Raw genomic sequence first — 18,357 nt, 5'->3', positions numbered from 1 at the left:
TCCCACCCACACCCTCACTCGATTTTCTCCTCGGTATTGTGGGCTAGCTAAACTCATGGTAACCGCATCTGTGAAACTGAACATGCACAGTTTATATGGAGCTCAACATTTCTCTTTTAGATTTATGAACAGCTATACCTTTATTACTTTGCCTGATTAACTAACAAAAATGTATTAGAAGCATGATGTAATTTCAAATCTTGAAGTAAAATACCATGGTAGGAATATGATAATCAGTCAGAACCATGGTTTTAAAGTATCATGGTATCATTGTAAAGGAAAGGCAAATCTCCGGGGCAAGTTTACTAAATATGTGCAACTGTTGATTACGTAATTTCCAGCCTGTCCTCATTATGTAACATTTACACATATTTTGCACTGCAAGTACGATTATAGATGATTACAAATGGTCTTTTATTGCAAAAACCTGGGCCCACCCACAATCCAGTATAACCAGGCAATGACTGGTATTGGGTTGTGTTGTGTGCATATAAAGCTTTAGTCCAGCTTAAACCATTACATTTTTGTCCCAGGTCTAAATTTAAGTAGCCTTGGATGTGCTACACCATAAAAAGTCCCATGCATAATCTTATTAGCTGGGGCATAATGATTTCAGGATCATGAAATAGAACTCTTGCATGTATGTTTCATCAGAATATGTGGTGATGAGAAGTTTTTACCACAGTTTGAGGAAGGTCTTGATTTCTGGAAGAACTCTAGGACACCAGTGTCTTCTTAAACCAAGCTGCCTATAGTAGCCAAAAGCTTTTTTCAGGAGCCCATGGGAGAAGAGAGATCAATATGAAGAGGGAAAAGAAAATAAAAGGGAGAAAGAATAGCTTTGAGTACAATATGGGGCCTCAGACTGAGTTATCTAATGGATGCTCTTTGGCTATTCGAATAGAGGAAGAAAGACAGAACAATCTGTCCTCTGTTGTCATTCCCCATGATCTGATGGCTTTAATGGAAAAGGGAATTCTTTTCTACAGCTTGTCCATGTAGAGGGACCTGGAGAGAACTACCGGGATGAGCTGCGGTAATGGGGAGCTGGATGTGATGAGATGTCAGGTCAGACTCACAAGACTTGTCCTGCTGGGATTGCCGGTGACAGAGCCAGTGGGCTGCACCCAAGCAAGAGGCAGGTAATGGGACTGGCTTAATGGGACTGTCCTCAGGCGAAGTCATCGCAAAGGTCTCACGGACACACAAACAAAGGAATAAATTCAGTGGCTTTCCCGTCCTTGGTGGCGGCAGGTGAGCACCAGCGATGGACACAGGAGGTTTGAAAAATCAAATTCTGTTACATAAACCCCGAAACTATCAGTACTGATGCAGAAGCAAATAAATGTAGGACCCCAACTATAGCCTAAAGCCAAACCACATGTGATGACTTGTATTTATAAAATTGCAGGGGCTGCACAATCGATACTTGCTTATTGGGAGTGTAGGATCAAAGGAATGAACAGAGATAGGCCAGAGGGAAAGTAGCTACAGCCACAATTTCAATAGCAAGTTCAAGTTTGCAGTCTGAGATGTGGGAGGAGTGCAAGACATAAAATGCATCTGGAAAAGCTTCAAAATATGTTTGCAAAATATAAATGCTGAGGCACCCGCCATGCTAAGGTGGGTGGCCTTAAAGCTGAATGTATAGAAAATTAGTAGTTGCTAATTAGTAGAATGCCAAGTAGAGGGTTGCAAAAACAGCATCTGTACCAGTCTATTTTAAATACATTTCTATACAAAGATTCACAATTAGCAGTATTCATATGATGATTTACATTATTATTCATATAACAACTCTACTCATTTCTTTTGTTAATAATTAAGTACTGTACATGTGCAATTCTGTTTAAAAATTTTTTTCCTGCTGCCAATAATGTTTTACTTTATTCAGTATTTTTATGGATTATGGTGTCCCATTTGTGCCATTCAGTACTCAATTGATCAATTGATTATTCATCAGAAAAATTATGTATAAATCATAAAACCTGTCCTGGATGCCAAACGATATAATACACCTGTTTTTCCTATACTGTACACCACTGCATAGCACCTATAGAATAACAACTGGATTCTGAATGCAGCTTTTTACAAAAAGTGTTGATATAAAAAAAGTGCATGACATAGGTGTTTGTCTAAAATATAAGGTATAAATTAGGGTTACACTTTATTTCGATAGTCCCCTTTAGACATTCTACAAACTATGGGCCCTATCATACACCCGGCGCAATGCAGCGCCAGGCGCGACACAAGTGGTTTTTTGCTAGTTTCAGCCTGACGCAGTTATCATTTTCACGTCCTGTGCCACGTTGTTTGAATAGCAAATGCATTTGTGCCCATTTATTCTCCCATGGGCGTGCTGGTCTGAAAACGAGGTGTGTTCTGGCGCATTGTTGGTGCGTTGCTATTTTGAGGCAACTGAAATAGACTGAGCCATTGGCCAACAAAAACCTGGTCTAAATTCTTTTTTGTTATTTATAGGGGTGGTTGATTATAATTTCACTTTTCTAACTTTAGTTCGTGTGTAATGTTGCTGTTTGAGCATAAATAACATCTACAAAGTTGCAACGCTCACATCTACAACGCTCAAAGTTCAAAGTATGGAAGATATTTGCTTTTAAAGAAATCTTTTTTAAGGACTACCACAAATGGCTGGTAGGGACTACACGAGATTCCTCCCAGGTTAGTGGCATCACTAACCCTAAAATTTGCATAAACCCCGCCCCCGGGAACACGGTCCATGTTGAGAAGAGGAAGAGTTGTTGTAGTAAAGCACATTTGTGAGTCTGCTCAAGCTGTCGCATCCGTCTTTTCACATGCAATACAGTATGTAACAAAAATGAAATAGCATGTCACTCTGTTGGCATTGTACAACAGTTCCCACACAAGCGATTTTATAGATTATCATGACGGAATATGCTAATCAAATATGGAGTTTCCTTTGTGTCTTTTTTATTCAATCAAACATACTGCGTTTGAGAGTAAAACTAATTCTTTTGTAATTAAAAAAATTAAAAAATTGCAAAAAAGTCTTCTTAAGGCTCAAAAATAAAGAAGTTGATAAAATTATTTGCAGTGCAAGTAAATCTTTGAAAACCTTTATTTTTCTTTGTACATTTCGAACACTTTTCATCACAAACGCACAAATTTTGCTCTCTTTTCTGATGTCTTTTTCTTTTGCTTGCGAGTTGAAAAGTTTTTCTTGCGAATGAAGCTTTGTCTCAGTGGGCGGTCTCTATCAACCAGGATGGAAGGCCCTTTCCCATTGGTCACCCTGGATCGAAGTGACAGGTTGACCACGCCCACTACGTTTTCCCGTTGCTGCCGTGCAGTGTGTCTGAGAGAAGAGCAAGCTCAAACTTGTAACATGGTTTTAGTTCCTCAGTTCCACTTTGTGTGAAGTGGCATGGAACAAGTAAGGTGCTGGTGCTCGGTTCAGTCCATTGCTCAAAGCTGCCCTGAAACCAACTTTAAAAAAAAAAAAAACCTCAGTAAGCTTGCCAGAGCTCCCAAAGTGTTTCCTAACAAGTTAAAGTGGGGCGACCTCATCTGTTTCTGGGTTCTGCTCAGTGTCTCTACTCACATCCTAGAGGTGCATCAGACACAGTAGCTGTGTTTCAAAACCCAGCCAGCTACCTTGCTGTCTGCAATCATAGGTAGCATACCTACTAAAATGTAACCTCATAAGAAATTTGGAACAGGCTACATGGGGAGCAATTCCATTTGTCACAAATTTCATTTTTGAAAAACATTTTTAGAACATTTATATTCTGCATCTAGCTATTTCCGCAAACAGGGTTACTATAGTTAACTAAAACTAAAAATAACACTGTAAAAAACTTTAACTGTAATAAATAAAATAAGATATGAATACATATCATATCTGTGTGTGTGTGTGGGGGGGGGGGGGGCTGCTGTTTTTTTTCATTAATTCTTTTGTCATTTATCATTTGAGGGAAAGGAAAAAAAATAGTGTTTTTTTTTTGTGTGTAAAAGGTTTTCTTAAATAACACTTTTACAAAGAATAAAAAAAGACGAAGAGGAGTCAAGTTCCAATACAAACTTTTACTTACAATATAACACATAGGAGACAGGCAGAAGGTACACACACACACACACACACACACACACACACACACACACACACACAGAACGGAACTAAATACAAACACTGATGAACACTGATTAACAGAACACAGGTGATGTGTTCTGAGTGAGGGGACTCAGGAGGAGGACGAAGAGCAGGTAAAGGGCAGACAGAAGGCAGGAGGGACCAGGGTGGAGCAGGAGGCCAGGGCAGAGCCATGGTGAAGGCAGGGCTGACGACTCCAGGGGGCCGACTGACGGGGGCGAAGCAGGTGGGAGAGGAGACCAGAGTGGAGCCGGAGAGCTGACGAGCCCAGGCGACGCCGAGGATCTGGCGGGGCGACCAAGGTGGATCCGGGGGGGACGAGGGAGCCTGGCGAAACTGTTGAACTGATGGGCCACGGTGGAGCTGAGGGAGGTAAGAGCCAAGGTTGAGCTGATGGATCGAGGGACCGAGGTAGAGTTCTGTTCGCGGAGGTTGAAGGCGGAGACCGGGGATCCACCGACCAGGCTGGAGCTGCAGGCTGGCAGACCCATGGCGACTCCACCTCCCCAAAGGTGGTTTGAGGAGCTGAGGGGCTGACAGGCAGTGGCAGAAGAAGGGTTGAGAGGTGATGGGTGGGAGAGGTAGGTGAGAGGTTGATGGGAGGAGGTGGGAGAGGGAGGCTGGGTGGGAGTTCAGAAACCGGCTCAGGCTCAGGTTCTGGAATAGATTCCGGCTTTGAAACAGGCTCAGGCTCGGGAACAGATTCAGATACAGGCTCGGGGACAGAAGACTCAGGCTCGGGGACAGAAGACCCAGGCTCGGGGACAGAAGACCCAGGCTCGGGGACAGAAGACCCAGGCTCGAGGACAGAAGACCCAGGCTCGGGGACAGAAGACCCAGGCTCGAGGACAGAAGACCCAGGCTTGGGGACAGAAGACTCTGGACGGGCGGTCTCGGTGGGACGAGACTCTGGACGGGCGGTCTCGGCGGGATGAGACTCTGGACGGGCGGTCTCGGCGGGACGAGACTCTGGAACGGGGACAGGAACAGGTCTGGGAATTTGGATAGTCCTTGGGGCAGGAACAGGTCTAAGGACAGGAACAGGTCTGGGAACATGGACAGTCCTTGGGGCAAGAACAGGTCTAGGAACAGAACGGGGAACAGGGACAGGTATCGGCGTGGTGGCGGCCATCCTGGCTGAGGGCTCAGGCGGTGAGGCGTGAGGCATCCATTTTGGGCGGTCCTATCTTCTGTTATGGTGTGGTGCAGGCAGAAGAAGACGAAGAGGAGTCAAAAGTTCCAATACAAACTTTTACTTACAATGTAAATCAAACAGGCACATAGGAGACAGGCAGAAGGTACACACACTTAATATAACAGAGATCGGACAAAGACTGACTGAACTGAATGGAGCTAAATACAAACAATGACTACCTTTACAAGCTGTCAATATTCGGGTTATGGTCGGGTTAAGGTCACTATTTGGGTTTCTGAAACATTCGGAATAATCCGTTTACATGCGTGAGCAGAGAGAGTTACTCCTGTATACATGGAATTTGTAATCAATTGGCAATATCCCGATGTAAACGGTGACGCACAGTTAGCGTCTGGACGTACGGACAACCTTAAGACGCAATATGCGTCATTTCCGATTCTTCTTCCTGTATCCAAAGACAACAACAACAGCAGCAGCACGCAGATAATGAATAGTTCGGGGCAGATAGCGATCGCCTTTGTTTGTGCTTTCCTCCTCGCTCCAAAAGTGTGGTGCGTCTCGCCATGTTTACCTCTACTTCTTGTTTACTTCCGGTATACTGCACGTGGGTTTTTGTATGCGCCGTCTCTACTCAAAAGACCAAGATTCCTTGCGAATAGACATGCGCAGAACACAAATCAATGTTCCTTTTGATGGGGATATGCCGACATGCGTTTACATGACCAAATATTCAGGTTAGAAAAGGGGTACCCCAGGGATCATATTCGGGTTTTTAAAAGACGGGATATGAGCATATTTGGGTTTTTGCCGGTGTTTACATGGCCGTGCGCAACCGGGTTATTGCTAATATTCCGGTTTTGAACGGGTTATTGGCTGCATGTAATCCACTGATGAACACTGATTAACAGAACACAGGTGACATAGATGATGATGAGGAAGATTAACTAAACACAGGTGATACAAATGAACTAAATGACAGTAGGATACGAAGGAGTGGCGGGAAAAGAACAAAGGAAGACATGTGACTACTGAAAATACAAACAAACACTAACACGTGACACTGGGAAACATGCACAATTGCACTGGGAAACAAGCACAATTTCGTTGTTAGTCACCAGCAGCTCACCAGACAAACAATTAAACTTAAAACGGTCCTGTTACTATAGGTAGCATTTCATCAACAGCCTATCTTCTGTGAAACATAGCAAAACCAGTGTTACTCACATGTGGAGCAGAAACAAAACAAACTCTGTGTCCTTTTTCAGGCCAGGTCTCTCCAGGGCTGGATAGCTTTTCTAATATTTATGCAGGTCCTAAAGCTCTTGCCTGATCATAACCCTTCTTTTTCCAGTGATATTCCTGTGATTTTCAGGTGACATTTTCTCTTTTGTCTCTTAGCCATCTCTCATTCAGTCTTTCTTCAAATCTCCCTCTTGCTTACTCTCACTCCTCTCCCATCAAAAGTGGACACATCATCCTTCTGCTGATTGGCTACAAGTGTGTTGTGGTGCTCAGTCTGATTCACTTTCAACAGTGTTTCTCAGAAATTGCTTACTGCCCCTTTAAAGGTGCAATTTGTGAACTGGGAAATGCTAACTTTAGCCTGCTAGCATAGAAAGCATACGATCCCACCCTCCCTGCAAATCGCTGTCCAAAGCCACACCTCCTCCAAAACACATGAACATACACAGACCAGAAGCGATACGGATTCTTGAATGGATTACATCATGTGTCATTCACCGGTGAGAAAAATTTACAATACAGTGAGTAACAGTATAACGAACGTAAACAACTGTTTGCCTGCCATTCTCGCTCTGTCTGCACCGTTGTCTGCACCGTACGTGAACTCGCTCATGACGTTTGATGTCTGCGTGAACAGGCAGCGGAGTGGTAAATGCAAACACCCGTTGACTGACAGGGAACACGTTATCATTTCATTCTGACCGAATGCAATCATTGAACGAACAATTTATGGTCCTACGCCTTCCACAGACAAATATATATTTATAAAAATATATTTAGACTGCTTAACATAGTGATTACTATCAGGATATGAGGAGACTTTCAACCAGCATAACAAAAATAGTTACATAGAGAATCAACTATTGCACCTTTAAATGCTGCCTATTGGCAGCTTGCTTGGTTTTGGAACAGAACTTGTATCTGGTGGCACATAAGACATATACAGAGACTCCATCATTAAAATACTTTAATCAGTGTGGGAAAATAAATGAATCCTTTGAGTTATTAAACATGTCATGAGAGCCTGACATCCATGCACACAAAACCATATTTTATCATCCACTGCATTCTTCTAATTAAATACTAATACAACAATGAGCGATTAGCTTATTGTGCATGGTATCTGCATTCCACATTCCAGTTTTACACAGTAAATGAGCTTAATTATTTATGATTACAGACTCACTTTGTCTCTCTTTTTTGTGCGTGTGTGACCCTGCACATTTGTAACAATCATTCAATCGTTATACAATTAGACTCTCATTAACTAACGATTCTCTGCACCAAATATGTCATTAAAATTCACCTCATACCTCATGCGCTAAGCTTTACATTTTTGTTTCACTAAACTGTATGAAAAGTACATTTCAGTCTCTCAAAGTTCAGCTCCGTTCATAAAAGCAGGCTTTTGGAGACTGAAACCGTGATACTTAGATCTCATTTATATGCTGCTGTCAAAACCCCCAATTAAAATTGCATAAACAAACAGAATCATTTTTAAAGGTTTCATATATTCATTAAATATTTCAGTTGAATATTTCATCAGCTCTGAACAATGTTACACTAACCAATGAGTAAAAAAAGACAACTGATTCACTGCTAAATCCTTTTTTTTTTTTTAAGCATGGCCTACTTGTAAGCTTGCAATGGCGCACGCTAATACTGAATTGTTGAATGTATCAGTTGAAAAGACTCTCAGAATTTACTTTAATCAATAACAAACGCTGACACTTATAAAGGAAAATGACTAAGAAAAATGCTTGAAAAGGCCAAGGTCTGCATGCATCAAATTACAAAAGACAGCACCATGACTGGGCAAAAAAGGCTTATTTTTCAAGCATCAGAATTAATGTATATTTAAGGAGAGACAGTGTTTTTTTCATGCATCTGTCGGTTTTGAGGTTTTGGGCTTTTTGGCTTTCCATAAAGTGTTTTTTTCAGACTAGTGGACAGAAAACATCCAAAATACACTTTGAACTGTATCTTTAGAGCACTTTATCTATTTGCGTCTGTATTTCAATTACAGTATATATCTTTAAAGGCCGTTTTCTCAAAATGAGTTCCAGAAATCTCCACTTCAGTAACACTTATATACACCAAACTTTAACAGTTTTATTCTTATCTATATTATAAAGGTTCTTACAAAGGGGTTTGTTCATATATAATTTTACTGATTTTGTACAACATTTTATTCCTAAAGAAATGGCGAAAATTTAATTATTTTTGGCTGTTGACAGTTTGTGGAGAGATAAATAGAGATATCCAAAAATCCCCTCTGTAAAAACCTTTGGCTCTAATATATCAAATAAATGAATACTTTTTAACCTGACTTCATCCAGTGTTCAGATTTTTGTTCTAGAAATGTATGCAAATTAGTGCATATTTAATTAGACAACGCCTCATTTGCATATTTAAACGTACAATTTCAGAAAACTTGTAATGCATAAAATGTTTGTAATATTAATGTAATCAATCAACTGGTGAAGTATGGTGATACATTTTTTACCCTATTCACCTGGGGTGTCTCGCCTTAAGGTCACTCATTGACCAATGTTTTTATTGACCATGCCTTGGAATAAAATTGGAGCTTAGCATTCATTAAGGTTATGAACTTCAGCAGTTTTCTGTACTCTATGGGGTTCTGATGGACTTCAAAGAGGATTAAGCTCTTTTAAAATTAGCTGATTCTGTTATGATAGAATCAGAGAGGGGGGCTTCGAATCAGCAAGTCAGAAAAAAAAATGGCAGAAGGCCGTAGTGAAATTAGACAGATGTGAGCATGTTTGGGTTTATCCTTTTGGTTTGTTTGTCTCAAAACCTAGAGCTATTCCAATAAGGCTTGACTATTTCATAAATACCAAAGAGAACAATTTAGAATAGAGTTTAATATATTAGGAAGATCACACAATAATCAATAAAGATCATAGGATACTCATTGATTCCATCCTTCTCATTATTTCTTCTATCACACTTCTATAACATGTAGAGCGCACAGTCTGGGAGGGATCAATACAGCAACTTATTCTTGTCACTGAGGCTTGAGATTGACATAAACAGAGTATACTTGAGCAAAAGCCTCGTGTCTGGCCATTGCTGCTGAGTGAGTGCATCTAGCAGAGACTTTGTCTGTCTATTTGTCTGTCTATCTGTCTGTCTATCTATCTAATTTTGTATGGCACCTAGCTGTGCAGTACAGATTTTCACCGAAAACACATTTTAATAGACCACCATGAAAAAAGTTTATGAGAGTTCTGTAAAATTAACAGATGTATTTTATTGCCTTAATAGAAGATGTTGTTTTGTCTGCAGAAGGGTGCCACACTAAAAATTGTAGTACAAACTAAACACACACACACAAACACTACTAATAAACGGTATAGACCAAATAAATGTAATATCAACATCAGATATAAGCCTGCAGCCTGAGTTAATTGCCTCTAGGTTCCAAAACTGGACCACAAATGTTTAAGCATATTGTGTATTCATGTAGTTAGTTATCAGTGTTTATAATTCTCATATTCCCAGTCCTGAAACAGATCATAATGTTCCATAAACCCTCGAGGGTCAGGGGTGAGATCGTAGCTATTTTCTTTCAGCATGAATAAATAATTGACCCATTTACATAACATTTAGCTGCACCAGAAACATCACTCGACAAATTGTTCTTAAAAAATGTTTGTGAGCATTTTTTTCGCCGTTGTAGTTGAACTAATGCATTTGCCTTGAAGGAGAGGAAGAGGGCAGTTCTGGATAGAGCTGACCTGATTCATGTTACTCACTGTTACTCAAATGCCTTCATTTCATTTTCATTCTCTGCTTACTAAACATCAGCAGTACTATATGAGGGACATGAGAACATAAGGCACACACGTCTGTGACAGCACCAGAAGAGACGGTGCTCGAGACGGGTTTTTATGAAGCCATAAACATCGGCCCATCTGCTGCTGCCAATGATCTCAGCAGCAGAAAGTGCAGGTTTATGACTTCATACAAAGCCTACAGCACTGAATATAAACGAGTGTGAGAGACACAACCTGCAGGTGAAAGAAGAAACTCATTTGCCAGGTGCTCATCACAGGCCTCTTTTGAAAACCTGGTTTTACATTCTGAGTTATAAAACATACAGATGATATGCCTCATTTGGCTTTTGTGAGCACAGCTGCGAATTTAAATATGCAACATCCTAAGCACAATATACATGTTTGGAAATATTACCATGTCTGTTTGTGGTACTAAGAATTAATGAACGCTGGGCTCTTTTTTGTTTTCATCCAATTCATGGCTTTTTGTGCTTTGGGTGATCCAAAATGTGAGAAAAATGCTTTATTGTCACACTACAAAATTATCTGGAAAACTTTATAGTATGATAGAAGAAAATTGTAGGCAATAAGGACACAATGACCTTGAAGCACTTCTGTTCCCAAGAAAATCTCTGTTCCACAAAAAGACAAAAAACATTCTATTTTTGAATAACATGTACGCCCTGTATACCCAGAACCTGAGCGCATTCATGAGAGGAACTTTAGCCTTGAAACTTATACGAAACACTAACTGCTTTACATAAAAAAACAACGACAGTAATGGCTGATGTTATGATATAATAGTTGATTTGTCAGTTCTAATTGTAGCTACGATTGTCTGAAATGGTGTCACCATTGCAGTGATTAGAAATCATACACCACTCACCCCCTTGACCTTCCTCTACAGACCACACATACTCTCTCTTTTTACATAGCTTAATTGCATCTTGCCCACTGAGGATGTGGGTAATTCAATATAACGTCATGTTCTCACACTAGACTCGTCTGGATTAAATGTCCATCAAACTGCTGCAGTTTATCATAATATGTTTCGTTTCATGGCCACAGACTACTCTAATATTACAGAAACAATCTGCTATTCCAGCCACAGAGGTTTTAGAGATGAAATGTAAATGTAGAGGTTCAAATAAATCTAAATGTGTCACAAAATAATAAAACAGACCCCATATTCCATTTAAAGGTCTGTCCGAACAAACGGGATATGAATTACTGCCTAGTCCTGTGTTAACCGGCTCTCTGTATTGCAGTCTAATCAAATAATGTCATCAATAAAACAAGAATTGCACAGAAAAAATTCACATTAAATCAGGCGTCAAAATGATTCAAATATTGTCATCATTATTTACGCCCATTTGAGGATGCCAATGTCTCATAAAACGTTATACAAACCACCATAAACCATATTTTATAGTTTGCTTTTTAATCACCACAGCAGAAGCAAATAACAGTCAACACGTCTTCATCTGATCCTCATAAACATTTAAACACTAACAGTCAAAAGTTTGAACACACTTCACTGTTTGATTTACAGGCATGCTTAAATGATTGAGATTATTTTGTTACCAAATATGAATTGTACCTATTTTAGTCATAAATAATATTCAAATTTTTAGAGAAATCTAATACTATTTTTTTATATTTTATACATAGTATAAATAATTTATATACACTTATTTAAATAAATATTCGAAATAATATGTCGTTGTCACTATTTCTTTTTGGGTCTGTATATGACAATACATATGCAAGAAAATCATGTTTGTGGGTCCTTGGTATTTAAAAACTGGAAAAAACCCCCGATCAATTCTATACATGACACCAACCTATATACATATCCATATAGTTATCAAAGAACATAAGCCATAGCAACACACATTATTGAATTGAGCTAAGCTCACATACTTTACTGTATCTTGCACAGGAAAAAGAACTGCAAAAAGATGGCAATTACATTCATTTAACTTTCCTTGAAATATGAAAAACGTTCCCTTTTCCACCATCCTGCTGAGAGGCATCTGAAAATAGAGGCAGGATGTTATGCAGTGATGACTGATCATGAAAGTGAGTATGACTCTTTGAGCGTAGACTCATGTGGAATGATGTGAGCATGTAATTCAAACTTTAATTGCCTACCCAGTGTATCTGTTCCCTCAGGCAACAAGGTGTTGTGTCTTCAGAACAGAGCACCCAGAGCCATTATTTCTCCTCTCTCCTCTCCCACTGTACATTATTAGTGTTGGCATGTTAATATGGGGTCGTTTAAAATCGCCCTTTAACACGCCAATAAGTGGCACTACAAATATGAACGTTCTGCAAATGAATAGTGAAACTGCAGTGTCAGATATCTCTATTTAAAGAGTCTAACTGACATAAATTACTTGAAGGGATTTAGACCCATTGAAGTGTTACAGAACATCAAATGAAAGAAGAAGTAAACTAAATTGCCAATCGAAAGCCAAAATTGTCTTTAAATATAACTGACATTATGATTCTGATGCATTTTAGGCTGTACTCAAATGTCTGACAGGTTATTCATTCCAAAAGGTTACAGTTTAAGAATTACTGCAAAACTGGACAGACTGACAGTTCCCTGCAGCATACTTGGATTAAACCCCTGTGTGGGGCATGTGTAACAAACAGTGTGTTTCTAATGTCTAAATGACTCCATGTTGTGTTGAAGCCCTAAAAGCAAGTCATTAATGTGCTATTGAGCAGAAAAAACAACAGAAAAAGTCTAAATGGAATCTGATTTAGCTCTTGGGAGCTTTTATAATGTGCATGTTGTAAAAGCAACTTAGTGAAATAAGATGGCTTCTCCTGAAATGACATTAGTTAATGCTTCCAGGAAATACTAATTCATTCAAAACTCATTCAGAGGCCTGATTGGTCAAATCTGATTGGTTGATTGGAATGTTGTTCCAGGATCAACACATATGTTCATCCAGGAACATGTTGAAAACACGTTCACCATGTTGAATACATGATGGTATCCATCTTAAAAATGCTGAGTTGATGGATTACAAAGATCAAGAGTTTGTTAGCATACACAAAAACTTAGTGACGTCATGTAACACTAAACAGCTGCGATATATTGATCCTCACTGACACCTGAAGTACTCGTCTCTTCTCGGCAAAATCTCTGTTGCATTTGGGTATTGAGAAACTTTTACTGTGCAGATATTTGCCCAAAGGTTTCAAGGGGGTTTTCCAATTTTTCACCTCTGAGACTTTTATAACACTTGCATGGGCTTATCGGAAAAACTCAAACTGTTACCTAGGCAACTGCTGCAATGAGATAAGTTAACAACCTCATGCAGCGACCTTAGCCATTCAGTGAAACCCAGTTCAACATCACAACCCATCTTGCACTTTAAACAATGTTCCTTGCTTCTCATTGCTAAAATAATTCAAATGAAATGCTTAATACTATGTTCTAATTAGTTGTGTCAAGTGAGCTCATAATTGTTAGCGGTCTTTCTTGTTTTAATTCAGAGGAAGAACAAATATTGCAACACGATGCAAGTGCTCCCTCAATTGATTTCAAATGATACTGCATGTCCTTGGGCAACAAATTGGGCTTTGTTTTCTACAGTATACAATTCATGTACATACATCACGTTCATTACATCAGCAATACCCCAAAAGGCTATCTGTGACCCACCATTAACTTGCAGACTTTTCCCCCTAATATACCTGTATAGTATTGCCATTACATTTAATTGATAGAAAAATCATATTATCTATATTTATATTTTAAATTGAGAATGCCTTTTAAATTTTAATTAAATAAATTAAACAATGCATAGCTTCATTTTGAATGTAAGGAAATATAATTAATATGAAACGGCATTTAAATATATCAATTTAGCTTATTTTTACCTTGGGAATCTATTTATTAAGATAAACTTGAAAGTTATAGCTTCACAAAGCCTTATTTAAATGTTTTGAATAAAGTTTTAAACTTTGAAATAGATAGATAGATAGATAGATAGATAGATAGATAGATAGATAGATAGATAGATAGATAGATAGATAGATAGATAGATAGATAGATAGATAGATAGATAGATATATAGATAGATAGATAGATAGATAGATAGATGACGATCTTTTGCTAAACAGAAACAGTCCAATTCTATTTAGAATTTGGAGATGAGATGTGCATCAAATGTCATATTATTTCAGCATCCGAGAGAAGAGCTTCCCCAACCATTATGGGGCCCTGGAGTCATGAAGGCGTATCTACACCTGATATAATGTTTCTGTAGTTCTCTCATGGTCTTACACTGCCCTCTGCAGGAAACTGCACTGTACACAATAACCTTTTACCATTTGAAAGTGTTTCCTCAACTAAATCACATTTTCATGTTCAGACAGAAAAAATATGAATTCCTTTATCAAAGAGCACCCGAGGGCAAAAACATCAAACACCCAGGAAATGTTTGATGTTCTTGCCTCTGCTGCTGTTTTCTTAATAAAGTCTCAATATAATGTCATTGACTTTTATAAATCAAATAAACATTTATTGCATTTGTGCATAATGCACAAAGATGCAGAAAATTGCCAACACAAATGATAAATGCATTTCCTGCCTAAATGCAGCTAATTTTTTTTTGCTTGTTTTTTGTTTTTTTTAGGGGATACCAGTTCTGACACTTCCTCCTAATACTGTGAGCAGTAGTGTACTTTTATAGCATGTATGGGGGCCAGGTTTTAACACTGATGAATTTCATTATAGGCTATATTTTATTCAAATGAATAAATTAACCAAACAAAATCTATCTATCTATTTTGGTAGATCGCCTTTTTTCCCCTTTGTTGCTATTGGCTTTTGGCTTGCTTAGTTGGGGACATTTAATTTAATATTCAACAATTGATCTGCCTGCATTGACACCATGAACTGAACTGAGCTGCGGGCCTATATACCATGAAGCCGGTTTAGGTGGCTAGGTATGTTTCAGTTTAGTTTGCACCAACCCTGGGTTTTAGGCACCATGAAAGTGGTTTGGCTTTTAGCAGTGTTCATCGCCATAGTAACTCGCGCTCCACGGCTAACCTGGGCCCGTATACCTAAAGATTCTGAGAATCCTCTCAGAGAGCTCCTAACTTAACCTAAAAATTCCTTGCCAGGAGTTTTAGCTTAGAAGTGATTCCAGAACATTTTCAGTGAACTCTGAGCAAGGAATGGATGGAAAATCCTATCTTAGTGAGGAGGTGTGGTTGACCCCGTTAGGTATGAGTCATCATTTCAAAAGCCGTGATTGGTTGATCCTACAAGTTTGATGAAAATGAACTTTTGGTGATAATGAGCAAAGGATGTACCCTCAAATCAATAAACATAATTATACACTCTAATCTTATGCAGACTGTAATTGTAAATAATATTTCACATTCAAGAAAATATCTGGAAAATGAATAGTAAGCTGTAGGGGTTATAGCCTAACATTAGAATCTAAAATATGTGAAAACTTAAGCTCATTACACCCTGTTCAAATAATGATTTGTGTCTTATTTGCTCATATTAATATCCTAGCTGGCATATTTTGTACTTTCACTCCCATATGGACCCCATTGAAAACAAGATGGCCTATCTCAAGGGGCTGTCCTTAATGAAGTAGAAATTGCAACGTTACAACTCAGTGTGGTCTTAACGAGGGTAACACGGCTCAGCTTTTATCAATGTCTGTGATTGCTGGCTGGTCTATTTATGAAGGCTTGTTAACAAATAAAATAACAAACATGATTCCTGCACGATCCAATCTGTAGCGTCTCAATAATTCCCTGTCATCCAGTGTTTGCAGGACATCTCTCCTGCCTCCTCTGTTGGCCATTTTGTGCAGCTGCTTAGGGGAACTCCTAAGCCACTAAAAGTCCTCTTCCCTGCTCTTAGCAGATCTCGCCTTAGGAGCCCTTTTAAGCGCTAGGAATCTTGAGGAATAGCTTTTATATTAACTGGGATTTTCGTGTCACTTTTAGGGGAAATTCTAAGAAAACGTCATGACTCTGAGAATTTTCTTAGAATTTGGCCCCGCTAGGAGCCACTTTTTGCATAAAAATTCTTTAGGGATACGGGCCCTGGTCCGGAGCAGGTTATGTTCCAGGTAAGAGGTTGCAAACCGAAATTGGACCAATCAGCTGTGAGCAAAGTGACATGTCTGATGCGATAAAGTCACTCCACCTGTTTCAAATTAAAGGTCACTACGTAGCAAATTATTTTTAAAGACAAAATCGTCTGGCTTTTACTAATGCTTATTTAGAATATTAATTTGTATGATTTAGATATTATTTATGTAATTATTATACCCTTAATCGATCACACATATACAATTTTAGTTCATCAATTAGTATTACGCAGAGTTTAAATGAATAAATAGGTAAATATAATATAAATACGCTTTAGAATCAGTAGATGAAGCTATAAAATTACTACATGTGAGCTTAAATGTTAAATTCTCTCTATATCAACTGTATAAACTAACTTCACAACTTTTACTTGCACTGATATACAGACTTTTTCTTTTAGTTGTCCTCTTTCATAGACAGCTATTTTCTTCTTGCTGTGTAAATTTGTTTAAATTCTTAATATTTTAATACTTTTATTTAATAAGTGAATTGCGTTGCTTCTCTCGCGAGAAATTAATTTCAATTAGTTTTTAATGAGTTTCACTCTTTCTCAGCATGTGATTGGCTGTTTGCTACTGATGTCACACCTAAACTCGGATCAAAGTCTGAGTTGACAGAGAAAGTTGATGATCAGCATCATGGTACCAACGAAGCCTGGTTGGATTGGTTTGGTTTTGTCAACTCGAAACTAATCCCAGCATGGTTCAGGCCCCTGGACGATGACATCGCGCTTTTCTGCAGAGCGTCTATATAAATGAACTAAATTAATAACTTTTTTACAACAAAAATGAAACGTCACTGAACAACTTAAGCTGGGCTGTGACGCTATTTTCTTCTGGAAACAAACTTTGTTGCATTATTTTCCAGTTATCTCTGTAAGGGTGCTTTGAAATCTGTATTGTAAAAAGCGCTATATAAATAAATGTGACTTTGACTATCTATCTACAGGTGAAACTCGAAAAATTTGAATATCGTGCAAAAGTTAATTTATTTCAGTAATTCAGCTTAAGGTGAAACTAATACATTATATAGACTCATTACATGCAAAGTGAGATATTTCAAGCCTTTATTTGTTATAATTTTGATGATTATGGCTTACAGCTTATGAAAACCCCAAATTCTAAATCTCAGAAAATTAGAATATTACATGAAATCAATAAAAAATAAAATAAAATAAAAAGATTTTAAATACAGAAATGTTGGCCCGCTACCCCAGACCTAAACCTACCCATAACCGAACAAAGCTATCTGCGTCTCATATTGACGCTAAAGGGTGCCATGTGCGTTGGATGTAGACGAAATGTCCAAAGCGTCAGTATATGACGCCCTAGGATGAGAATGCGTGGAATCATGCATATGTACTCAGTACTTGGTTTGGGCCCCTTTTGCATGAAATACTGCCTCAATGCGGCGTGGCATGGATGCTATCAGCCTGTGGCACTGCTGAGGTGTTATGGAAGACCAGGATGCTCAATAGCGGCCTTCAGCTCTTCTGCATTGTTCGGTCTCATGTCTCTCATCTCTCTCTTCAGGTCAGGCAAGTTTGCTGGCCAATCAAGCACAGTAATCCCATGGTCCTTGAACCAGGTTTTGGTTCTTTTGGCAGTGTGGGCAGGTGCAAATCCTGCTGGAAAATGAAGTCAGCATCTCCATAAAGCTTGTCTGCTGAAGGAAGCATGAAGTGCTCTGAAAATGTCCTGGTAGACGGCTGCGTTGAGTGGACAGCACAGTGGACCAACACCAGCCAATGACATGGCTCCCCAAACCAACACAGACTGTGGAAACTTCACACTGGACTTCAAGCATCTTGGATTGTGTGCCTCTCCATTCTTCCTCCAGACTCTGGTTTTCTGCACAACTGTCAGGTCAGCAGTCTTCCCCAT

The sequence above is a fragment of the Squalius cephalus genome, assembly GCF_949319135.1.
Source record: "Squalius cephalus genome assembly, chromosome: 9".
Lineage (NCBI taxonomy): Eukaryota > Metazoa > Chordata > Actinopteri > Cypriniformes > Leuciscidae > Squalius > Squalius cephalus.
The sequence above is the reverse complement of the archived record's forward strand: the minus strand, read 5'-3'. Positions refer to the sequence as shown.